Raw genomic sequence first — 27210 nt, 5'->3', positions numbered from 1 at the left:
TGCAAATTCTTCACTTATCTTCGCACTCGACGTGTGTCAATAAGTTTCGCGAACCTATGGGCCCCTATTGGCCCCTACCTATGGGGTCTGCCGTTGATTAGATTCGAGCGGCAGGCCCAAGTGCTACCAGTTCGATCGATAAACAACAGCTGAGATTTATGATCGAGTTTTCGATTTCAGTTTTCTGTTTCGCTGCTTGTTTATTCGCACAGATAGCTAATTAGATAATTACAAATTTAAAGCGTGTCAATAAGCTAATAAATAACGGGTTCTTCAATAAGCGTGTTGCTTACGAGTTGAGCGTTGCCACCTTTTTGAGAAGTTCTCGAACTTTTCCTTCATTTTAATTATATATGACACCAAATATTGCAAGTTTTACAACAGTTTAAATGAAAGTTTCCTCACAGTTCACAATTAAGCGTTGCCACATTTTCAAAAAGTTTGCTTTAATTATAATTATACAAACTAGTTAAGAACAGTTTTTATGCTGTTCTTATGCTGCTCTTATGCTGTGAGACGTATGAAATAGTAGATTGTAATAGATATAATAGTAGAGGTGAGAGTATTTCATAAAGAATTTGTATAGAATTTTAATTAATGGAAAGATATTTATATTCTCTGCTATGTTTAATATCTCTTCTATTCTCTATTATTATTATATTCTATATTCTATATTCTATATTCTGTATTCTATATTCTAAACTTTATATTCTATATTCTATATTCTATATTCTATATTCTATATTCTACATTCTATATTCTGTATTCTATATTCTATATTCTATATTCTATATTCTATATTCTATATTCTATATTCTATATTCTATATTCTATATTCTATATTCTATATTCTATATTCTATATTCTATATTCTATATTCTATATTCTATATTCTATATTCTATATTCTATATTCTATATTCTATATTCTATATTCTATATTCTATATTCTATATTCTATATTCTATATTCTATATTCTATATTCTATATTCTATATTCTATATTCTATATTCTATATTCTATATTCTATATTCTATATTCTATATTCTATATTCTATATTCTATATTCTATATTCTATATTCTATATTCTATATTCTATATTCTATATTCTATATTATATATTATATATTATATATTCTATATTCTATATTATTTATTGTCTGAATTTCATTCTCTATATTCTAATCTATCTTCCCCATTCCCTATGCTTTATTTTCCATTCCTTATTACCTATTCCCCACTCTATATTCTCAATCTCTAACTACTACACTTTATTCTGCCTTCTACTCTTTGTTGAATACCTTGTTTATTCATCTTGCATTGTTTACCAACACTGTTTATATGTATGCCATTCGCACAAGTATTTCAACTATGTAACTTAGGCTAGTTTGGCGTGAAATTACCCCTTATTAAAACAAAAGCTGCAAACTAGTTTGACGTGCCTTTCCCAGCTTATCTCTCCATCAACTGTCGCCTGTTAACGTTTTTAACGCCAAGTAGACTTGGCCCGTCTTCGCGCAACATAAGTTGGCCAATAAACAAATAGCTGGCTATCAGCGGATAGCGCAGATTAAAGCCAATTCGTCACAGGGGCAGCCCAAGTCGGCAGACCAAGTGAGAGAGATAATTGTGAGAGAGAGAGGGAGATAGCTGTTTGTGCGAGGAGGGGCAGCAAAACTCAAATCATTGCACACTAGCGAGCTGATTAGACGAATGTCAGGGCTCAATTTACGGCCAGCGATGGCACAGATTACGGCCCAAATACTCGTACTCGTATATAGACAGATAAATTTATATTAAAGTCGTTAAGATTTTTTATGATCGGCCATAAATCGTCAACTATATTTAACAAATGGAGCTTATCGTGCGCGCACTTTGTACGACACTTGCCAAAAAAAAAGGTAAATATGTTTACATATATGCCATATGAGATGGATGAAAAGGGGTGTATTGGTTGCGCTAAAGGGTATGAAATTGGTAGATAAAAGAGTAGCCAAGTCTTTATATATATGATATATGATATATTGTATACATACATAGTCAGGAGAATGTAGTCATGAGAGTGGTTCTAGAGACTATAAAGTTATTAGTAGCAGCAGTTAAAGAGGTAGGGTTAAGAGTATGTAACTTAAAAGTAAAGATCTAGTTTAAGATACTCCTCATTCCTCATCATTTTTTTGTAAGACAAAATACTTCAAATTCCTTTGCTTGTTAATCCACACAACATTATTCTGAAGGACCTGCGTTAGTTATTTCTGTTCATCTTTATAATCAGAATTGTATCTCTGTCTATGCTCTTAGTTTAAGCTTTTGATTTAATTCACTCAAGGTGCAGGAGATTTCATAACATATTTGTGAAGTCGAAAAGCACAATCGATTCTCCACTCAAGTGCTTTTCATTATTGGCCACGTGCTTCACTTGACTTGTAGAACGCTAGCTTGGTATGCCTTTAGAAATGGTGCAAATGAGAGGTGAATTAAATTTTGACTGAGAGAGTGAGTGATGGACGAGCAATTACCGTACACTGGACTTGCTCCTTAAGAAGTTTTAATGAGTGATTGGAGAGCTAAGGCTTATTTTGATGAATATTTATATAGATTAAAAAGAAAAGGGAGTACTGGAAAAGCAGGTAAATATTATATATGATCTTATATATACATCTATGTATAAGATGCTTAACAGAATGTCAACCTACAGCATCTACAAAAGAAATATCTGCCATCTGATCGACCCCACACACGCTCTACTCCCCTTGCAGGGTATGCAAATTTAGAGCAAATTGAATTGCCTCTTGAATTACAATTTATTTGCCTATGTGAGAAAATGTAACAAATACTTGAATTAATTATACATTTTTATCTGTGCTCAAACGCAACTGCTCGAATGCAACGCAATGCAATGCGATGTGCTGGCAGCTGGAGTGGAAAAAGGTTTGATAACTTTTTCAATTAAATTAAACAAAGCACTAAAAACTTTAATTGTTGTTATTTACAAAAGTGAAACAGTTTCGAGTGCCAGGCACAGGTTAGATAAGAAATGTGTAGCAAATGCATGCATACATGCGGATATTTGTAATCTATATATAAATTTATACATATATGTGTATGTGTATATGTGTGGCTTCTTAGAAACACAATTTTTGCATTGTCAGCTGGCAAACAATGGAGTCAAGTTGATGCATTTCTTGTTGGCTTCATGCAGAACTAAAAACCTAAAACAAGCTACTTTTTTCACATGCGAGAAGGAAGTGCACATGACTGTGCATATATGCGTGTCTCTCTGTGTGTGTGTGTGTGTGTGTATGTGTGCATACAATCAAATTATATAAACCAGTGCAGCAACGGTGCAAAAAGTGACACTTGTGCTGGGCCATATTGATTTGCCAGTCTAAGCAAATTTGCATATGCAGAGGGAGAAACACAGAGACAGATAGAGAGAGAGAAAGAGATAGCGATAGAGAGAGAGATAGGTAGAAAGACAGCTGTCTAAAAGTCAAGTCTCTGTATAAATATTTACTTTAAAGTACGTATACGCAATGTTGTACAGGGAGTGCAGAGTACAGAGTCCAGAGAGTGAATAAAGCGAGCCGCAGCACAAAATGTGAGCATTTCCGCACATTACACCTGAAGTTGCAAAAACTTTGCAGCTGGCAAAAACTTACGACGAGCACCAAGAAATATGCCATCTTACAGTCACTCAGTCCAGCTGCCCCTCTGTCCCAGCCCCCCGCTCTCGGTCCGTCTGTGGCCCAGTCAGCGTCTGTCCCCGTTCGTTTGGCTGGCAAAGCCAATTTGAATTGTAAGCAAATGCCGGATATGGCAAAGTTCTAAAAACGGAAACGTTTGCTGCACTTTCAATGCCAAAAAAGCGTTGCCAACGAAACTTTTCAGAGCGAAGGACGCAGGGCGCAGGACGAAGGACGCCCCCAAAAAGGTGCGTAGCCAGTGCAATCTATATAAGATGTAGCCACAAACGAACAGACTTATGAAATATAGTTAGATAAGTCAGCTTATGAAACTTTACAATGCCACACACACACACACGCACACAGTTGCAGCTGCTGCTGCTGCATGTGCGAAAAATTAATTTACATTTAAATTAAATTTATGAATTTGCACAAAAGTTGTTGATTTTTCACAGTTTTCTCTCTGTCTCCCTCTCTGTGTCTCAGAGTCGCTTGATGAAACAATTGCTAAACTGACAATAACTGCGCTTATTACAACAACAACAGCAACTGTTGAAACATGCAACATGAATAGCCGTTAGCTATAACCGATTTAAAAACTCTACAAACTGCTGAAGAGCCATGAACTGTGGCCATTTGCATTGCAGTGAGCACAGAGCACGAAGCATGCCAAGCTGAGAGGTAAAAGCAGCTCAAGTGCATGCAACACTGAATTGACTCTTTGCTTCATCTTGTATGGAATATGATGCTAGAGCAGTTGCGAGAGCTGCGAGAGCTCAAATTGAAATCAAAGTACGAGCTTTCATAATTCAGTGCGTAGCTAGAAGCATTGATGGAGCTCGTAAGGTTCCACTTAAGTGTGATAGATAGTGATGATAGAAGCGTGGAGCAAAAAGAATGAAAATTTATGTATAACTATAACTTCTATATATAAGTTTTAACCTAAGTTTATAGAAGGTGATGTTGATCTTAAGTATGATAGAAGGGTATAACATATATAACTATAACTTCTATATATAAGTTTTAACTTAAGTATTTTAGAAGGTGAGGTTGATCTTAAGTATGATAGAAGCGTGGAGCAAAGAGAATGAAATGAATGAATGTACATATATAACTGTAATTTCTATATATAAGTTTCAGCTTAAGTATTATACATAGAAGTGAGGTTGATCTTAAGTATGATAGAAGCGTGGAGCATAGAGAATGAAAATTTAACTTATATATAGGATATACAATCAATGACCTATTCATTGGCTCAGAGCTGTGAGAAAGTAAAGCAGAACAGACTACGATATAAATATAAGATTGATGTATATCTAGCTGTATATCATAGTATACGATAATGAAACGATTCCCTACAAAATTAAACTTGTATATAGGATAGATATAAACTACGACCTATTCAGTTGCAGAAAACCATGATAAAGACTGAACTGAACTGAACTAAAACGTAGCTGTAAATTCAAGCATAAAAATGTTTGTGATTCCACACGAAACTCAACTTTACTATTACAGGCAAGCTAGGCTACTCTCACTCTCGCATTGATCTGATACAGTAGCTGTGGATAGACAAAAGTATGAGCTGACAAAGGCTCGACTGCAAGCCAAAATAATCAAAGTATGAACCGAATTCTTGCAGCTAGGCAACGTTTACAAATCAAAAATATCTTATGCTGGCATGCTTTTGAGGGAAGAGCAAGGAATGCGAAAGATAAGGTGAGAAATATTTGTCTGCAAGCCGAGTGCATGAATTTCTGAGTCATCAGCTCGACTTCAAATTGAGTGACTGTGATTTGGGTAACATAAGAGAAGAGTATGATGGAAACAAAAGCGACAAGAGAGACAAAGGCAAAATAAAGTCCAGCCTTTAGCTTGTGCTTAGGCCTTTTCATGCAGTATGACTAAACTGCTTTCTGATTGGAAATATAAATTTAATTAACGATTTAACAGAAGATAACTTGATTACATACCTATATATATTATGGATGGCTAGATAAAGCAAAAACAATATCAAATAAACCCACAAAATATTTATTCGAGTAATGGGAGGAAGACTTAATTGGAACTAAACTAGGCCAAGGCCTCAATGCAAGATATAATCCGCTAGGATATTACATTTTTGAATAACGCAATTCGGTGTAAAACGAACGAGAGATATTTCAATGAAATAATTCCACGTAAATGTCGAAATAATTCAGAGTAAAAGTTCACTGAAATATGTCAAAGGTATAATTTGAAGTAGAGTTGAGCAGAGTTAAGTCGATTACATAGTTCGTAGTTGCATTAAAGGTAGAGAAATGTGAAGGACGTAATTCCAGGTAAACTACGACAAATGTGCTATTTAAAGATGACATCATGCCGAGTAAAGCTGAAAGGTATAATTCGGCGCAAAGTAGAGATATATCGCAGACATAATTTGAATTAAAGTCCGCCAACTGGCGAGTGGACTCTAAAGAATATACTTAATTTTTTAAAGCATTTAGGATGATTGGGAAATAGTTTAATTATATATAAAAATTCTAAAAATAAATGTTAAGTGGAAAAGAAACAGAATCTCAATTATGAATTATTGTGAATGAGTTCAATGTGCAAGTGAATGGACTCCAACATAAGGGCAAACATTCCTCAATCATATAAATTAGACACATTAATGAATTACTGTGAGTGATGTGGCCATTGCAACACATGAGCAGACATTCATAATTCATATAAATTGTAACTGCACACGATGTTAAGTGAATGATTGTGAATGATTTGATTGTGTAAGTGAATGGATTTTTATTATCATTGCGAGCGTGTCGCCATTAAAGCATCGCAGCTGTAAAGCAACAGCAGCAGCAGCGGCACACCTTTGCCACCTTTTACTCATTACATGCAGGTGCCAAAGGAATTACAGACGAAGTCAACGGAATACAAAAAAAGAGAAAGTGAGCGCAAGACAGAGAGAGATAGAGAGAAAGAGAGAGAGAGAGATAGGGAGGGGCAACTGTAGATGATATGTGTGGCAGACAGCGAAGTGTGTGTCATAAACCCGTTTACATGCAGCACTTAACTGTAGCCCATCGACAGAGACAACATATGCTCGGGGAGTGTGTGTCACATGTGTGTGTCTAAGTGTGCGTGCGTGTGTGTGTGTGTCGCTTGTGTTTGTTGTCGCCTGTCAGCCATGTAATGCATTTTACGTAACTATGTTATATTTTCCATTTTGATTGCAATATGCTAAGCATTCTATGACAGCCAACACACACACACACACACACACACACACTCTCTCTCTCCCTCTATCTTTCTGTGTTTCGCTGGCACAATGCGTGTTTACCGTTTAACACGTTGCACAATTTTATGGCATACTTTCAGGCGCTCGCCGCGACCGTCACCGAGTCTTAACTGAATTTGTCATGGCAAAGCCAAGGGCTTAAAGTCCTTTAATAACATAAATTTGCCCAGCAGAGGCTAATAAAATATAATACACTGCCATCCACAGTCTGGCGTCCGAGTGACTGCAACAAAGCAAGCGCTGTCGTTGCTGCTCCTGCTGCCGCCGCTGCTGCTGCTGCTCTTATAATACCCTGTAAACCGTAAAAGAAATGTGCAAGAAGTGGGCATGACGGACATCAAGTGCAGTTAGATGCGCATAAAAAGTGAGTGTACCCCAAAAAAGAATGAACGGATGAATGTGCATAGAATATTTTTAGTATTTCTGTATATTTAGTATAAATAGCCCCACCGAACTCAGGAACTATAATAGCTGGAGAGCTTAAATTTTGTAGGTGAGCTCATTACGATATTAAAAATTAGATTTTATAACATTTTAAAGAGTTTCCATGATATTGTAGCCTAGCTAGCCTTTGAGAACTCGGGAAGTATGCTAACTAGAGTGCTTAAATTTGGAGTAAAGGTTCCTTACGACATTACTTACATGATTTAAAGCAAAAGAATCATTCATAATGCATAAGGTAATGAAGAAATATAAAATTAAAAACGTATATTTTTAAATATTTTTAAGAATACTGATACTTGATCCAGTCTTAAATGAGATTATTAAATGTGTCTGCATAATATATTCCATAATTCCACTCAGCTAGCCCCATAGAACTCGAGAACTACTTAAGCTACGCTGCTCAAATTTAGTGTGTGATCTTTTTAATGATTTAAAAATACCGATTTCATAGCACTGGAACGAAAAGTCATCAAAGTTTTGCAGCTATTATACCAAATTCCAATCAAAAATAGCTTGCTACACAATGCAATCAAGTTTAGATATTTTTACAGGATATTTACAAGTTTTACCTCTTTAGAGCCAGCCATCAGCTTTGTGTGTGCAAAAAAAGGGAAAAAATGAATGGAAGAAATGACCAAATGAAATGCAAGCAGCGAGCTAATAAAAACCAACTTTGCTGCTGTTGCTGCCTCTGCTGCTGCTGCTGCTGCTGCTGCAACGACTTTGACTTTTCGCTTCCTTTTTAGTGTCACACGAAAATAAAACTGAGAATAACGAGCCAGTTGAAAGCGACTGGCCGTGGACGGGCCACGCCCCCGCGCCACAGTTGCACAATGAAATGTAGTTGAAAATTATGAAAATTATCTGCCACGCCATTTTTATGCCAGAAACTTTGCATCTAAATGTCCATAAAAGCGGAAGCGTCGCGTCGCCAAAGTAAAAAAAAAAATGGGAAAAAAAAGTGGAGAGCGCGCCGAGAATGCAATGAAATAAAAGAAATAGAAAATAATAAGGCAACGCCGTGGCTCTATATATATATATGTGTGTGTGTGTGTGTGTGTGTGGCTACGTGCGGGCATTTTGGGGGCGTGTCTGCTGGGCAGCCCTTGCAGAGACGGCATGTCATCATTATAATAGAAATTAAGTGCAGCAGCAGCATCCACAAAGTACTTGAAAGTGAGACGCGGCACCCATTGCATTGCAGCATTTCTCGCTCTTGTAATGGGTAATAGAATTAAAATTACTTGGACGCATGCCACGCCAGCGCCACAGCCAGAGCCAGAGCCAGAGCCAGAGCCACTGCCAGAGCCAAAGGCAATGGCAACGACAAAAGCCAAACAATGGCGACGAGTCATTAAAAACAAAGAGCCGAAGCCCAGCGCCAAGTTCTGATGCGACTCTGTTGTTGGTCTTTAAGCCGATTGCAGTTAACATCTTAAATTCAATGTTGAATGTGAAACAACAACAAAAAAATCAAGAAAAACAAATAAAAAATCATTCAGAGTGAAAATTTACCCAAATAATAGCATAAAATGCCAGACTTCATATGAGCATATACCAAAAAACGCCAAACTAAAGAGTTTTAAATATTTATATTTTAAAATTAATATCGTCTATAAATGCGCAAGAAAAACTCTGCTTGCCAAATAATAATACTGCAGCAAAAAATATATATAATAAAGAGAAATCATTTTAAAAATATATGAATAAACAAAAAGTTTATCAAAATTAATAAAAATTAGTTTAACACAGAAAAAAACACGAAAGCGAATATATAATATTTCATAAAAATAAATATTTATTTGAAAAAAAAAAAATAATATTTAACCCAAAAACTATAAAATCAAGGAATATAAAAAATACCATCATCAAAATATATCCTAAAAATATATGTACTCAAAAAAAATGTACTCAAATTGAATTGAAATAAAATATGATATGATCTTTTAAAAAAATTTTGATGATGCACAGGTTTATTATATATTAAATATAGTTATTAAGTGCAGACAAAAAATCCAATACCCATATTTACGAATAATAAACGAAAACAACAAATTTGCTTAACAGATTTAAAAAAATATAATTCCCCGATAACCAACAAATTTATGCAATTTAAAAAAGAAAAAAAATAAGAAAACGGCAAAAAATGCAAAAAAATAATTGTATTTCAACATATTCCCGCGAACAATAAAAATAAAACAATAAAAAGGAATTATCAAATAAATTCCGTTCGTTTAAATGCTTTTTGTATCGCTTTACGCGTCGCCGTACGCGCCCATCCCTAATGCCATTTGCTCTGCGGCATACCAATACAGTTGCACTTAAAAGTATGCAACACGTCAGTCGAACTGCTTTTCGCTTTTGTCGGTTTTTCTGTTGATGAACAAAAGCAACAACAACAACAGCACAGATTACCACCACAATCACAAATGCAATGTTGCAATTTTTGCACACACACACACACACACACACTCACACACACGCACATTCATGTGCAACACATTTGACAGATGATTTTCCACATTTCACATTCAGCTGCATTTTACACTTTACTTTTATATTTATATAAATTTTTTTATTTCATTTTTAATTTGTTGTGCACAAATTGTATATGGAATTTATATATATATGTATATACATACATATATATTTGAAATAAATGCATAAAGTACAAAAAAAAAAAAAAAAAACAACAGACAGGCATTTTGTTTACATAGCATTAAACTGTGAAAGGGACCACAAAGCAAATGCAAAAATTGGCATAAAAAATTAACAATTAAATTGTTCGCATCTCAATGGCAATGACAATCGAATACGCTTTAAAGAAAAGCAAAACAAAGAGTTAAATGACAAAAGATTATTATAATGTAGATAGTAAATGCATCGGGAAGTAAACAAATAAATAAATAGCTGGCATAGAAAATGTAAATTCAAAGCCAATAATATAAAACAATTTAATATATCTGCTACTTCTTGGCCTGAACTTTTGCTAGAAAATTAATCTTAAAGGATTTGTCTTTATATGGAATATAGTGTTGTAAAACAGTATGAAATAAATACATGTACTATGCTAAAACTAAATGCGATCTCAATTATTGTCCCAAATTTCAGATCTACACGAATTTCCTATCATTTCTTGAAAATACTCTTAAGCTACATAATGGAAGACAGTGTTGGAAAACGATATACAACAAGCAAATCTTATATGACTGCATTAACATAAATTTGACTTGAATGTCTTGAAAGTCAAAGCTAGATATCAGAGAAGATTTAGGATTTTCGCAAATTCCTATTATATTACAAATTTTTATTATATTCCTCAACTGTATATATTATGCCCCATCACACTCTCTCTCTCTCTCTCTCACAATGCACATCACTGTCATTTCACACATTCGCTCACAGACAATTCCACAATCGTTCGAAGCCATCTTCCGTCAATTTCTTACAAGTTTCCCTCCAACACTTGAGCTCGAGGCCAGCTCGGTTTCCGACGGCAGGGAAAGAGTGTTGGTCAACTGGTCAATTTGCAATTTAGACCTGCACATTGCACAGTGTTGACAGCTGCCAATTAACAGTGTTAATTACATTCGATGCCACAAACTGTAGCTAAAATTGCAGACAACTCGGAGCAGTGAGAGTGCAGCTGAGCAATGCAGAGCGAATAAAGAGTAGTTGTCCGACCTGTGACCGCAGCAATGAAAGGTGGTTAGCCACACACACCCACACACACGCACACACACACACATTAGCATGAGAGTTCAGCAGCACAAATACAAATATATCCATATATATGCATGTCTAGGTGGAGTAAGGCTTGGACATCATTATTCCGGCCGTTGATGGCCATAAAACATGGGCACAAAAACCCGAAAATTGCGAAAAATTGTGTGTGTGCAAACAGTAAATTGAAATTTGAGGTGAACGTGCAGTGTTGGTAAGCGAATGTTATTTTGTTTCTTTTGGCATTTTTCAGCTCCTGCGCATGTAATTGAAAATGTGGCTAGGATTGCTTTTAGCTGGCGAACTGAGCGCCTCAATCACAAATGACAAGAGTTGCCAAGTGCTGCGGCATTTATGATTTAACAGACCGATAAAGCCACAATAGAGAAGGAGAATGCGATAGACAGAGACAGATGAAGAGAACGAGAGAGAGAGAGACAGAGCAGTTCCAATTTATACGGCCTGCATTTATAGCTAAGCCGTAAGCATTCAATTTGTCTTAATATCTGTGCAAATTGCATGTCATAAGTTCGATTGCCAGAAACTGCAGCCAAAAAAAAAAGAAGCTTAAAAAAAGAAGCGAACCAAAAAAAAAAAAAACAAGAAATTGGAATCAGAAACAATGGCAGATCGAAAAATCATGAAATTGAGCGCCTGTCGTCCTGCCGCCGTCCTCTCCTGCAGCAGCAGGACAATCAATTTTATGGCAAGAGCCGAAAAAGCAACAAGGACAAACAGCCAGCGGAGAGAGAGAGAGCGGGCGCGTTATGAGCATCAAATAAACATAAAGCCACGCTCGTTGCCCGATTTAGGTTTATGGGTCGCACAGTCAACATCAACTAGTCACGAGCTTTAGTGCAAGCCCCTATCTATTGATATACTCGTTACTGGACACTCTTTTGCTGTCAGTTATCCCCTCAATTCTCATTTTGCTTTTGCTCAATTTTTCTCCATTCAATACGCACTCGGCTAGGCGGAAAGTGGGCATATCGGTTGCGGAGTGTCGAAGGAATCGGATTAGGAGTACATATATACCTGTCTACTGATAGATTCATCACTCTTCATCTCCTCTACAGGTATATATGTACTCCTAATCTGATTCCCACGAATCGCTGATGAATTCATCACTCTTCATCTGCTCTATTTCACCTCAGTCTCAGCCAAGTTCAACTCTTGCCTCAACACGAGCGTGTATCAAGCAGTCGATTATATACCATTCCACAGTCTTCTTACTTAGTTTTCTTTTTCGATTTTGGTGCTGCTGACACGTGGCCGCCATTTTCAATTTATGGTGCACTATTTGGACATGGATTTACTTTTGGGGCCTGTCAACGAGCGAACGAGAGGGCGAGCGAGCGAACGCGAACGCCGCTTCATGCATTACGGTAAATAAATCAAATCAAATCAAATGAATTCTGATTTGTGTGTGTCAGGGTGTGTGTGCGGGTGTGTGTGTGTGACAAAGAGGAAACTGTCACTAAAAATAAGAAACATAAATGTAATTTCCTGCAAGTGCTTTTAATGTAGGCCAAACAAAATGTGAGATTTATGTGCGCTGCCATTGGCTTGCGGTGTCAATGAAATCACCTTTTCATTTGGATTAATCTATATCTATCTATTTACGACTATAAATCATTTCCGGTCCTTGAACCCGTGTCAATTGGATCTGAATGCGGTTTGAATAAAATAAGCTAATCATATCAATTCAATTGAGATCAATGCATTAATGGCAGTGAACATAAAAAAAATCAACTTTTGATTAATTTATTCATAGCAGCTGCCTGGAATAGCTGCAGTAATAGAAAACTTAACTGAATATAGGTATTTCATAATGTTGGCTGCGTGAGCTTAATAAAGCGGAAATGAACTGCTCAGCATGAAGCTATTAGAATTAGTTGAATATTACAATGAAAGAAAGCTGTTGAAAGCTCATAAAGCACATTGATTAATTAAATAATCTGGCAAGGATTTTAGCTCACCTTCTCTTAATAAAAGAGGAAGGAATTATTGCCAAATTGTAAGCTCGTTATCTGAGTGATCTATAGAGCACCTCTAAGCCTATAATTGGTCAGCCTAACTCTGAAGGTGGTTGATATATGCTCATATAATGAAAAATTATCGATTTGTATCGATTTTATGAAAAACTTATCGATAATTTCAGGCAAATTTCAAGCACCGCTTTTTACAGCTGGCTTATATAGATTTCATATATTAAGTAGAGCTCGCTATATGTAGATTGACTTATGAAAAAAGAAAATCTATCGATATATTCATAGAAAATGCGAAATATTGTATAAGATATCATGATCTTATATAAGGCCAAGATCTGTCTATACGCAAAAATTTGATTGATCAGAGCGACTAACAGAAATTAACTTAGGGTCTACTTCAGCTTCCTTTTGAAAACGATATACATATGTATAGGCATATAGATTTCTTTAACTGCAGCTGCAATGGGACTATCAATGTTCTACATTCATAGACATGGTCGGAACTTACACGATTTTAATGCAATGCTCAAAAACGCTTCTTTTTTTGCGGACAAAATATTTCAAGCTGTGCAAAGTGAATTACACAAAAAACTGGTATGGATGTGCGTGAGTATATGTGTGAGTGTCTATGTGTGCGTGTGTGTCTGCGTATGAATGAGCGAGTGTTATGCACACTCGTATGCCAACTCTGGCAATCACTAACCGCCGACTCATTTTTGAATCCAATTGGTCAACACAAGCGCTGGAAGCTGAGGCATGCAACAGCAGGCAGCAGACAGATAGACGGACAGACGGACAGACTGACAGCAACGGCAACGAGGCAGAGCAGGCCAGGCCAGGCACAGGCAGTCAGGCAATGTGCTTCATGAATAAACCATGAGCGTTAACGCCAGTTAGCAAAAACAACAGCAGGCAGTCGTGGCAAAAACTGAGGGAGGCCTTGTGTAGCCTTGCAACGATGAGGCAGCCGGGCAGCCAGTCGGCAGAGCCTACGCTCTGTGCCACGCCTTTGGGCACTTGCAAGTGCTTAGCATATTTTGCACCGATGGCGTTTGTGGCACGTAATGGCCACAGTTGCACAGTCGCTGTCTCTCTGTGCATGTGTGCATGTGTCTGCGTGTGTGTGTGTGTGTGTGTGTGTGGCACTAAAAGTCTTAATTATTTCAAAAGGTAACTGTGCCACAATGCGCATACGCCATGTGCGCCAAGGTCCGAGCGCAAATGTTCACTGGGCCTTAAACATTCGTTTAAATGTTGCAAGATGCATGTGGCAAGTGCAGCATGTTGCTAGCTATCAAACGATTGCACGCATGACTGCCATTACACACACACACACACACACACATGCACACACATATATACATATATAGTTTTAGTATATGTTACATAAACTAATTTGAAGCATATCTAGGAGGGGGCAAGTGGCAAGCGCTGAGAGTTGCATGCAACTTTAAGCAGTTGCAGCTGCAGCTTATCAGTTTTAGCCAGGCCAGCGCCAAAGTAAACAGTTTGTGCATACAAAAATGGAATTTCGCCCGCTGCTTATCCGCCTGCCACATGCCACATGCCACATGCAGCAGCACGCATTGCATTCTTGACTGGAAATCTCAGCTTTCATGATTTTTGAACACAAATTAAAATTAAATTGGACAATCGACATTCGACTCGAAGTCAAAGTGGAAGTGGAAGTGGAAGTGGAAGTGGAGGGGGCGAGCTGAAGGGAAACAGCTGGCGCGCTTTTGTTGCTTTTGCTGTGCTCCAACTTTTGGCAAACAGTTTTAAGCGTAATGCCTCAACACTCATACGCCGCGTGGGCCGCCACTCGTAACTGCTGCCAGCAAATACACAAATGCGGCCAATTTTCAAGTCTCGGGCTCCATTCACTGTGCCACGTGCTGAACAAGGAGAAAACAGGGCTGGCAAAAAAAGAAATCAAAACAAAACAACAGTAAAACTGAACGACTCTCAGATACCCTGTACTCCCCTACACTCACATATTAACCTATATATGTAATTCTCTCTATATACTACCCGAATATACCCTGTAAATCAAATCGAACAATAAACATATAACAATAAATATACCCTGCAAGCTGTCATTGCTTCTACCTGCATTATCTGTCAGCCAGCACTACCTACCCTTTCACTCCCATTCAATTATTACAGGGTATGGCAGAAAAAAACTTGATCGTTAGCAGGAAATTTCTGGCAAAAACTTCTGCTGCTGCCAACTTTTGCCCGAGTCTTTTTATGCGCCGTTATAGTTTATCGTTAAAAAGTTGAGCCAACGTCTCTCTAAAAATAAACCAGAATATAACTGAAAACAATTTGCTTGAGGCTTGGCGAATCTGTAATACGCTAGGCATTGGCGTATATGGAGTACGCAATTTAGTAAGCTGAGTAGAGACTCTAGAGAGAAATCAAGTGGTATTTAGGTAGAAGAATTACTGAGGTCAGCAGAGAGGGCTAATAAAATATGCATAGGCTAATGATATGGGGCTAAAAACTATTTATTTTTGTATATTATTTGTATATACATATTCATCGAGATATCTATATTTAATTTATCAGATTATTGATAGTGATTTATGAATAATAAAAAAATATCTGTAAATATTGATATATAAGATTGATATACAAGGTTTTTTTATAATCTATCTTAATCATTTTGAAGGTTGAATTTTGAATATTAATATTGATTAAAAACCAAATAGAAATCTCAAGTGATTTATATTTAAAAATTTTAAATATTTAATATTTATATTTAATTTATAAATAATAAAAATATGATACATCCCATTGAAATAGAATTATTTATATATTCATATGGGTAGGGTTATATAGAAGAAGAAGAAATCTTAAAGAAATCAAATTAAAGTCTTATGAAACAAGTCAGTTTTCTATAAGTCTTCAAGTTTGCCTCATAATTCCCAGTTGGAACTCCGCTATTACCTAACCTCAAAGCATTGCCAAGCCCTAGTATATTATTTTCTTTTACACCTCCAACACATTTCATTCCCTTAACATTTCTTCCCCAGTGTGACACAAATTTCTCTCAAAAACCAATATACCTTCACTCACCTTAGCTCGCAGAAATATAAGTTGTATTGGGATTTACGCAATAGCCGTTTCAACTCTTGCAAGCCACGCCCCCCGCCCCCGCCACCGCTACCGACCAGTTGCTCCACTTTGCTCTCTGGCTGGCAGGTGAGTAGCCAATACTTGTACTTTTTGAAAAGCTGATGATGACGTGGCTGATCGCCCTCAACCCTCACAGCTCAGCCCGCCTCCCTCCCAAAAACCGCCCACTAACTATATTTAAGGTTTATTTTTGGTAAACCAAAGAGCACATCAAAAAAAGAGCGAAAGAAAGAAAGATGAAAAGAATTTTGTATACAGAATGCAGTTTCCATTGCGAGCAGTGCTGAAGTGTTAATAATGCACTTTTATCAAGAGCTCAAGAACTTCTTGTTGAGTGGAAAGCAAGACTATATATACATACATATATGTGTGCCTGTATGTATTTATGTATGTATATGTAGTTTGGAGTAAACTGAAAACTAGCTGGTAAGCCTAGTTAGTCGAGTTGAGTTGAGTCTGGTTGGTGCGACCTGTAGGCGACCTTGATGGCGGCGCGTTGTTGTGCATTAATTTCGCATAGATTGAAGATTGAAGCACCTACTAACTGAGTGCGTGTGCAATTTATAAGAACGTGCCTCACACACACACACGCACAATCAGCTGTGTGTGTATGCGCAAGCTATCATTCATTCTAACCATTTGCAATGCTCTCTGTCTCACTCTCTCTCTGTCTCTCTCTCTCTCTGTCTGTGCCAACTTTTTGCTTCAGTGTGTGTCGCAGTGCTGCATATACCAACACACAAGCACACACCCACACACGCACACACCTTGGCATTTATCTGTGCCAGGAAAACGTTTAATTAAGTCACTTGAATGCGCAGCCAGTTGCTGTGGCATTTATTCTCAATGATGTTGCTAATGCTGATGACGATGATGGCTGCCACCAAAAATGGGCCAAGTGTGTTTCACCTGCACCACACACACACACACACACACACATACTCTCTCCCTCCTGTTTACTCTGTGTTACCGGGGCGACTTTATCAAGCATGTCAACTGCTTACAACTTCTACGCACAAATATTTCAAAGTGCGCATTGTGATTTTTTTTTATTACATTAAGTATTATTTGAGGTGTGCGTGTGCGTGTGTGCGTGTGTGTGTGTCTGCTGACTGCTCTATTCATTTAGATGAAGCAGAAAATCGCTCGAGTGGCTCATATAAAGCTGACTTTGACAACAAACATCACACAAGCAAAATAAGCTGCTATCAACATTTTACTAAAGGCTCCATTTCAAGGCTTAAAGGTATTCCAATATCGAGACAATAGTAAGAAAATGTTAAGAGCGCTTTCAGAAAGCACCCAAAAACTATTAATCTAGCCAATTTATAACGCTTTACAAAAATTGCTTTATTAAAAGCTTTACCAGGCTTTGAAAAGTTTGGCCAGTTATATATACAGTAGAATCCGGTTATAACGACTTCGCTTAAAGCGTCCAACTGGTTATGTCGACGAAAATTCGATGTCTTGGTTGATCCCCATACAAACTTATATGAAAGAAACCTCCTGTTTAAAGCATCCGTAAGCTCGTCCTTCCCCTGAGTGTCGTTATAACCGGACTCTACTGTAGTTTCATTCAGATGGGATCTAAACGTTTCATATTAAAAATCCCTGTCTCCCTCTTTCCGTTTTATCTCTAACTTTCTATCTCTCTTTCTCTCCCTCCCTCTCTTTTTCATTTTAAGCAAATTTCATTTTATTTTTCCTATCTATTAATTCTTTCTTAAATTTCTCTATCTATCTATCTTAAATATTTCTATCTATCTATTGTCGTCTTTTAATCATATATCTAAGATCTTCGATTGTCTGTCTTCTGTTTGGCACGCTCTATATTCTACATCTGGAGTCTTCTATCTTAAGCAGTCTATCTTCCCTCCAAGCATTTGCATTGCAATTAAAAATTTCTAGGAATACCCTAATTTCAATTTAAGCAAAAATGTAATATTTTTCCTACCAAAATATAATTATTTCACTAAATTTCTATACAACAATGCATGTTTTAAGCGAAACGAAAATAAAGTTCCTTTGTTTTCTGGAGCTCAACTAATGTGAATTTCTATGTTGCAGCTGCAATGCAGTTCTCTGCACCTTTATCTAATCAACGCAAGTGATATATTAGTGTGTATGCGTGTGTGTGTGTTTTATAATGAATATAAGTGAGTCTAAGTATATTATATATTATTTAAAGTACATTTGCTATGACCTGCTAACCACAAAAAGACAAGGCAACCGCATGGAATCACAGAAGTAAAATGCTTTTTGCGGTACAATGCATAACAAAATATGTATAAACAAACATACATACATATATATGTATATGTGTTTATGTGTACAGTTTGTTGTTAGTCTGGTTGTTCCTAAAGTCATGGTTGTTGCTGAGGTTTAACATTATTTATGCTAGAGACCGATAATTCCCATGATTAATGCGCAACTAGCAGTTTGCACTGTTTGCAATTAGTGCAGGCAAATGTTTAGTTAAGCAAGCTGTGACTGTGTGTGTGTGCATGTGTATGTGTGTGTGTGTGTGCACATGTGGTGTGCTGTGCATGTTTGCTTTATTTATTTTTTCCTATGCGCCATTTATTTACAGCGTCTGCTTGAATTCAACGCACACTCAAATATGCTTAAGCCAACAACAGTGCGGTCCATGCAAATATAAACACCAAGACAACAACACACAAACACAGAGACACATCCGTACACAAGCTCATTATGTTTAGATACTGTTACATAATTAAACAACAACTGACATTTGAGTAAATATAAACAAACACGTGAGTTGTGGGGGGCACTCGACAGTAGTTGGGGTTAGATTGAGTGCTCCAAAAAAGGCAAGAGAGGGAGGAAGATGTATACAAATGAAGCTCATCTAATTGAGTGACTAGCAAATGCCCTGTTAACAAGTGGAGGAACTACATGTATTTATATGAAAAAACAAATGGAACTGAAAATCTACAGAACTTATATATTATAAACTTAAGTTTTATATGTATTCATATGATAGTTCTCTCGATCCATAGGCCGATTTATAGCCAAGCTACCAATTACCGATTTTATAAAATGTCCAAATATAAATATATGCGAAAATATAAATGTAAGAGCTACTCATTGAAGCATAAAACATAATTACAACAGTTATCGATAACATTTCTTATCGATTTGATAAAAAGACATATACTAAAAGATATCAGAATTGTATACAATAAAACTTCTATTCTACTGTTAATCTGTTAATATACTAAAAGATATCAGAAATGTATACCACTAAACTTCTATTCTACTCTTAATCTAAACATTCAAATAAATAGATATCGATAAAAATTGTTATCGTTTTCGAAAGTACTTAGTCTAACTATTGACAAAAATTGATGTTAGCACAACTATTTGCCTCATAAAGTACAATCAATTGCAAATGCAAATTCGTAATACTCTTAGTCGGTTATCCTGTGAGCTGTAAAATCAACGTTATATATCGTATTAATTTTGATCGATTTTGAGTAATCAGCAAAATTAATCAATATTAATGTAATCAAAGAGAATTTAAGATCAAAGCAGCTCAGTTGTTATGATATCTGTCTCATGAATTTCGACTTACAAACATTGGATACCAAGGGATATAAAATTGCCAGACAGAGAGGAATGGCTGAAAACAAATTAGCTGAAATTTTTGTACATGTATATTATGTTGTATATATGAGCTATAGTAGGCTGAACGACGGTTGATGATGATGGATTAATGTTAGTTACAGCATGTGAGTAAGGGCAGCTATGCTAAGCAGGTCTAAAGAGGTTTTCTGCCTTAGCAAACCAAGCCCTAGACAGAAATAGGCAACCATAATGAATATATGAATATATATGATTATATGAAGTCTACTTCAAGCATAGCTAATCAGCACACACTGACTATCCTCTACCTTCCTCTGAGTCTACCACCCTACAAACCTCTCTCTCCTTATCTCTACCCCTTATTCTATCCTAGCACATTTCAACTATTTGGTTTTCATTCAATTAAATGATTAAAACCACTTGCAATTATGGCCAAAATATAGCCAATTGTTCGAGCTTTTCACAATTAAACAGAACTTTTAGAGTTACGCCAGAAAACAATAAAAAAAAAGCCGCAAACATAATTCGTTGGGCGCCAGTAAATCGGTTGAAACAATTAGATTTGCATTTGCACACAATTAAATAGGCTTTTGCGGCCCTTTGGGCCCGGCCCGCTCGCTGTGCTTTAAAGTGTTTAATGAATTCACTTTGACAGCGCGAGGGAGAGAGGGAGAGATAGAGAAAGCCCAAAAAAAATGAAAAAGTATAACACAACACGAGACTGAAGCCAAAAATAGCAACGGGGGCGTGCCAGAGCCAACAAGTCAATTTGTCAATTTAAAACAAACTACAACAGCAACAACAACAACAGCAGCAAAGCCAACAACAACAGCTTGACATGTAAGAGTGCGCTTGCAGTGAAGTGCACGACTAGAAAATACCCTGCAGATGAATCTAAGATGAAAAACTACGGCGAATTTTTCTAGATTACCTGCAGGGTTGAAGCAAGAACAGCAACAGAATGAATTTGTGTAAATGGAACGACTAGTTAATACCCTGAAAATGTATTTATTCAGCTCAATTAGTCTCAATTTCTTGTATAGACTATACAGAAACTAAAGGAGGATACACTGAGTTTTTCTGTAGCTGTATTAAGTAAATTTTATGGGTATATATACATATATATACAAATATTTAGCTCTCTTTGCAGTCTGTACGCCAGACTATAAAGGATACATAATTCCTCCAGGTATGCATTAATTAATTAACATTCAAAAGAAATATATATATATCAAATTTTAAAAGTTTAGCTTAAGATCTTTTATTAAATTTATAGACAAATATATTATTTATGTAGAATACGTGTTTTTTATAGAAGTCATTGCAGAATATTGTATATAATTATAGAATATATACATGTATATATATTTTTTATACTATAGACTACATATTTTAGGAGTCTATCGATTGTAGTTCCAGAGATGAAAGCATATATAGAGATATGGGTATACAGATGTGGTAAATATGAGTATATATTAAGGTATCTTGCACTGCGAGCAAGTAAACAATATACCCCGTTCAGCCTATAATACCAACCGAGTTCAGGGTATATAAAAAAATGAAAGGAAAACAGGCATCGACAAGAGCGACATGCTGTGTGAGAGCTGTGCACAAAAATGCGAGGTGTAAAGAAAAACAATATATATCAATATACAAGTATATATATATACACAGTTATATATATATATACAAACGATATATGTCGATGTATGTGTGTGTGGGAAATGTGCGATGGCAGCACGCTGAGCTTATAAATCTGAGTGAGTCAGTGTGTGTGTTTGTGTGTGTGTGTGTGTGTGTGTGTGTGTGTGAGGTCACAATGTGCAATATTCAATGTGCCAAAAGCCGCACACAAACAACAATCAAGCTGAGAGAAGGAGAGAAGGAGAGAGAGACATGCAGAGAGAGAGGGGTGCTGGGGTCAGGCAACAGGCAATGTCGACATTCAGTCAGCCGTGGCAGAGTCCTCGTTACTCGCTGCTCGGAGTTGAGTTTCGAGTGGGGCGCGCGCGCTTCCGTTGAAAACAAAATCAAAGTTAAGCACTCAATTTTCAATTAAGCTCACAAAATGCACACGAACGCACCACACACACACTCACCCACACACCCATACACCCACACACAATCGCACAGCAGCCAAGCTCCTTATTCAACCAACGCTGAGCTATCCAAAAAAAATTGGTATAAAGAGAAAAAAAAAAGGGAAAGTGAAAATAAAATGGTTTGGTGTCAATGAAACACTCACGTACCAGCAAACCATGCGCACCACCAGACGCACCACCCGCTCCACTCTGCCCCAGCAGCAGCAACAACAGCAGAGCTGAGCCTGGCCCTTAGGCTGGGTCTATCAAACGCGGATATATCAAGTCTGTGATGTCATTAGAGAACACTTGATGTGATAGCAGCATGGTAGACGAGTAAGAAATACAACTAAGAAGGCAGGCGAAAGGATAACAAAGAGACTAGCGAATGCCCTGTAATGTGAGTGTGTGTGAGAGAGAGAGAGACAGAAAGAAGATGATGCTATAGGGGCAGAGAGAAGGAGAGGGATCGAAAGAGAGAGGATTAGACTGTTAGAGAAAGAGTGAACGATAAACAAAATATAGTCAGAGGAAGAGAGCAAGGTAGCTGAACAGAGAAATAGACAGTGACAGAGAGAGAAAGAGAGACATACAGAGAAATATACGGAGACAGATAGAGAGAGGAAGCGGTAAATAAAGATATTGAGAGAAAGAGATACAGAGAGCGTGCCACGAAGAGAGAAGGAGAGAGAGAGAAAGAGACAGACAAAGAGAAAGAAAGAGTGATAAAGATAGAGATACATATATAGAGATGGAAAGAACAGTAAAAGGTGAAGTAGATGGTAAGAGAGGCAGCCAGAGGGAGAGGGAGAAGATACAGAGAGAGAGATAGAGAGAGAGAGAGAGAGAGAGTGAGAGAGTGAGACAGAGAGACAGAGATAGCGCCACAGAGAGAGAAAGAGAGCGCTATAAGCGATAGATAAAGAGCTTATTGATATATTATAATGATACAGAAATTATATATATATTATATTAAAGGAAAGCAGCCAAATGAATAAACATTTTCTTTAGAAAATTCTTTTAATATATAAATATAAATATATCCAAAGCCCACAACTTTAGCCAGTGTTTAGTCAATATTGGACAGCTATTTAGCTTATTTATATTGAATTGGTTAGCTTGCTATACCAAAAGAAGAAAAACTTTGCCCAAATCCTTATCAAATTTTAGGCCGAAAATAAAATACTAATAACGTCGCAGCCTGGGGGTTAGCCAGAACTCGACAGTCCCCTGTGACTCTGCCTAGTGGCCGAAACTGGGGCAGACAACTAAGGGATCGAAGAGCCAGCTGAACAAGTGCGGAAAAAGTAATTTCCAAAAGTGCTTAATAAATAAATTAAGCAATTTTATATATGCAGATATATTTACTTTATATTTGACAGATAATGACAGGTTAAGGCGACTTGAGAGGTGAGAAAATTCTCTCTGAACTATATAAAATATTATTAATCTTCCTTCAAATATCTTGGAATATTCAATCTAACAAACAAGAGCTTAACACATTAGTTAAGAAATTAAATAAAAATAATTAAAAATTATTTTTAAATTTGAACCATCATTTCGTTATCCATAAAGTTTTTCCTTACCTGAAAAATTTTTGCTCCCCGCCTTCTTTAACAATTGTACTTCAATTTGATTATCGTTAATCTTAAAAACAAACCCAACTAAACTCATTAGCCAGCTAAGAATAGCATCAAACGTAATCGTAAGTTTAGTAAACGTTTGAGTAATTCTTCGGAATTGCTCGAGAAATTCCTAACAACTCTGGAAATTAGTTGAGAAACTCCTGTTAATGCGCATTCTAGATGAAATGAGTTTTATGCTAAAAATGAAAAAAGAAAATATATAATTATAGGTGCCTTTACATATCAGATCAAAGTGCGAGTTTCTTATTTGGGCGCTGACTTCTTGCCAAGGGTTGCGCATACCTCATTTCCTGGAAATCAAAAAATCAGCTACCACACATACGCACACATTCTCACTCGCAGCAACACACACTCTGGCAAAGGCAGAGGCAGAGGCAGAGGTAGGGGCAGAGCCAGAGGCAGTGGGCGAGGCATCGCAGTCATTGAAATGCTCAAGGCACTTTGTATTAAATTCACTTTGCTTGTCACCTGCCAGGGCCTGTCTGCCGCACCTGCCCACCCACTACCCACCCACTGCCACTGCTACTGCCATGGCATGCCACACCCCTTTTATTGTCGGCCCCTTTTTTTTCGTGTTGTCCTGCTGCTGTCTGCCACAGCGGCCAAGTTACCTTTTAGTGTCTGAGCCTGGCCAAGCGCATGACACAGCACAGATCCCGCCAAGGATATTTTTATCAGCCAACTCCCCTAGCACCCTCTCTCTCTATCTCTATCTCTATGTCTTTCTCTGTCTATCTTTATAGCTTCTGTATGAAGTAGCTTCTTGATTTGCTTCGTTATGCGGCTTCAGCTGGTTCCGTTTGTTGTTGCTGTTATCGTTACACTGTGTGCTGGTGTGTGTGTAGGAGTGTGTGTGTGTGTCTGTGTGTGTTTCTTTCAATACGCATTTTACTTTATAACAAGACGCTGGCCAAGTGCTGCTGCTCTCCCCCCTCTCGCCCCCTCTGTATTAAGTGGCAGTCAAGCCGTCAATGTAATTTGTTTGAATTTCTAATTACGCGCCATACACACGCACACACACACACACTAATACAGAATGTCACTGCGCTTGATAGCAACTGCCATTTAGCCAGTCGATTAGCTGCAGAAGTAAAATCTTTAATGTTTAATCTGTGCTGCATGTTTTGTCAGTTATCGTTAACCAGCTAACAAAACAACAGCAAATTGTTGCACACGCACACACACACACACACACACAGTGACTGCCAAAAGTCAACCTGCCCAGCGGAAGAAGAAGAATAAGAACTTCAACGGCAATCATCGAGTGAGAGGCAGCAGCACTTCAGCAGCTCGTTCAACTCGAAGGCGATTATTCAAAATGGTTGGCAATGCGACCTCAAAGACAATCGCATGAATGAAAAAAAAAGAGAGAGATAGCACCCACACACTCACGCACGCACCCACACACTCACACAAGTATATTCAGCTTCCCAGCAGTTTGGCATGTCGTATGGGGCGTATACGCAACGCGCTTGTTTACTTGACGAGGCGTGCCACAAAAATACAAAATAAATACTAGAAAAAAAAATACTACAAATAAGGAGCAAAGTTTAGCCAAAAGCTGTTAAATTCCCAAGGAAATTTAATTTATCTACAATTTTTTTTTTTCATCTATCTGTCTATAAAAATAAATTCTGCTTGCGGTTTAAGGTGTAAAAGCTAAACAAGTAGCTGACAGTATATGTGTATATGTGTGTGGCATGTGGCATTTGGCATGTGTGTGTGTGTGTGTGATGTGTAGACAACAACATACTGTAGCCAACATCCTGGCTACTTAGAGCCATTTTCAACTAACGCAATTGCCTGTCTGTAACCTAAGACGCATTTTAAGCATGCTCGCTCGCTCTCTCTCTGCATCTCTCTCTCTCTCTCTCCCTATCTATCTATCTCTATCGACATCTATATCCATGTCTATTTAAACTGTGTGTATCTTATTAATTGAAATCTTATCGTTCTGTAACATGGCCAGCAGCGTGAAGCGCTTGCGGTAAATAGCTTCATTTATGGCTTAGAGAAGCATTGCAAGAAATTCGATTCATGAAATTGGCCAATAAAAATATCTATTTCATGGCCCCAAACAAGGAGAGGGGGAGAGCTGAATGAAAGCGTTTTACAACACTTAAAAGTGAAAAAATATGAGACAGATCTCTCGGTGTGGGTGAAGGACAAGCGTGAATTATATTCGATAAACACGAGAAAAAGTGCTAAAAGGTATATGTGGAAAGAGATAGATAAATGTATAGGTATGAATACATATGCATAAATATCTATTCAGTTCGTCTTGGGTACAAAATTGTTCTGAGCTAAGATAAGAAATCTATAAAGTAAAAGGATGTATTACTGCATTAAAGAGAATTGCATAGAGAGGCGATATATATTTATAGATATTTGATGAAGCAAGTGGGGGACAGAGCGATAAAAGGATGAGACTCCATGGGAAGAAAATGAAGGAATTGAAGAAAACCAGAGAAAACGAAAGAGTTGGATATAGAATGAAAAATATAGAAATATAAATAATATATATAAATATAGAAATGGAGGATCAAATTGAAAGATAGAGTTGGAGATAAAGCAATATGAACGAAGTCTGTTTTCCGTTTCGGAGAGTTTTAGCCAGAGACCCACGAAAATGTTTAATTTACATAAATTGAATCAATTTAGTTGTTAAGTCAAACATATTTCCTACTACCCACATACATATTTATATATTGAAGCGCAAGAATTATGGTATATGTATGAATAATATTTCAGTCTGCTTATATATGTACATATAATGGGGGAGCAGAATAATTCTTACATACTAAAAAGCTATATCTGCACACATTTTTTTAATATTTCTATATATCCGTATGTGTAAATTGTAATACTCCATTCAAATAATCTTTAGTTGCAATTCCTCATATCAGTATATAGCAAATATATTAATTTTTTACGTAATACGTACATACAAATATACTGATATGGAATAGTAGAAGTAAGCCAATAGTTGTAAGTACTTCAGACTCAGCAAATACATACATATGTACATCTGAAATGTGCCAATGCGTAATGCAAAAAAAAAAAAAAAAAAAAAAAAATAACAAAAACAAAAACAAAAAAAAAACTTTTTTATATATGTATGCACTGTTTATTTATTTATTTTTATATGTATTTATGTATGTTTGTACCTATCTACGCATGCATACATACATTATTATGTATTTTTACATATGCACATTCTTTAATTCGTCACATTTGATAATGCAAACATTTGTACATTCCAATTCAATTGATCATGAATAATAATGCGTGAGTATTTATTTACCTTTCGATAATTATACACGCACGAAGCAATCAACTAGAGTAGAACAAGATAAAGCAAGACAAAAATACAAATGTCGCCTGCAAGGTGTCTCGGCGAACTGATCTCCATTGACAGAGCAGACCGTCCTCAACAATTTAAGTGAGTGAGTGAGATGAGCGCAAAAGCACTCAAATGGAAAATGGAAGCAATCGCACTCAGCTGCCCAAAGATGAGAGCGTGTGCGAGGATGCCAATAGCACTCAACGCCAGCTGCGAGATGATATATTAACACTAGCATACATACGTACATACTTACATTTGGCACGCTCAG

The 27210-nt window shown here is 36.9% G+C and overlaps 1 protein-coding gene across 1 annotated transcript in view; it reads right to left on the bottom strand.

The window, feature by feature from the left end:
* The window catches only part of LOC108655086 (alpha-amylase A), a 28832-nt gene extending 1823 nt beyond the window's left edge, over positions 1-27009 (bottom strand). Inside the window, exon 1 of the mRNA XM_089262430.1 lies at positions 26901-27009. The gene's annotated coding sequence lies outside the window, so the exon portion shown is untranslated. The remainder of the gene's footprint in view (positions 1-26900) is intronic.
* Between the last annotated feature and the right edge of the window lie 201 nt (positions 27010-27210).

The sequence above is a fragment of the Drosophila navojoa genome, chromosome 5 (genome assembly GCF_054131105.1).
Source record: "Drosophila navojoa isolate 15081-1374.11 chromosome 5, UAZ_NAV_1.0, whole genome shotgun sequence".
Lineage (NCBI taxonomy): Eukaryota > Metazoa > Arthropoda > Insecta > Diptera > Drosophilidae > Drosophila > Drosophila navojoa.
This window is presented reverse-complemented; position numbering and strand designations above follow the sequence as displayed.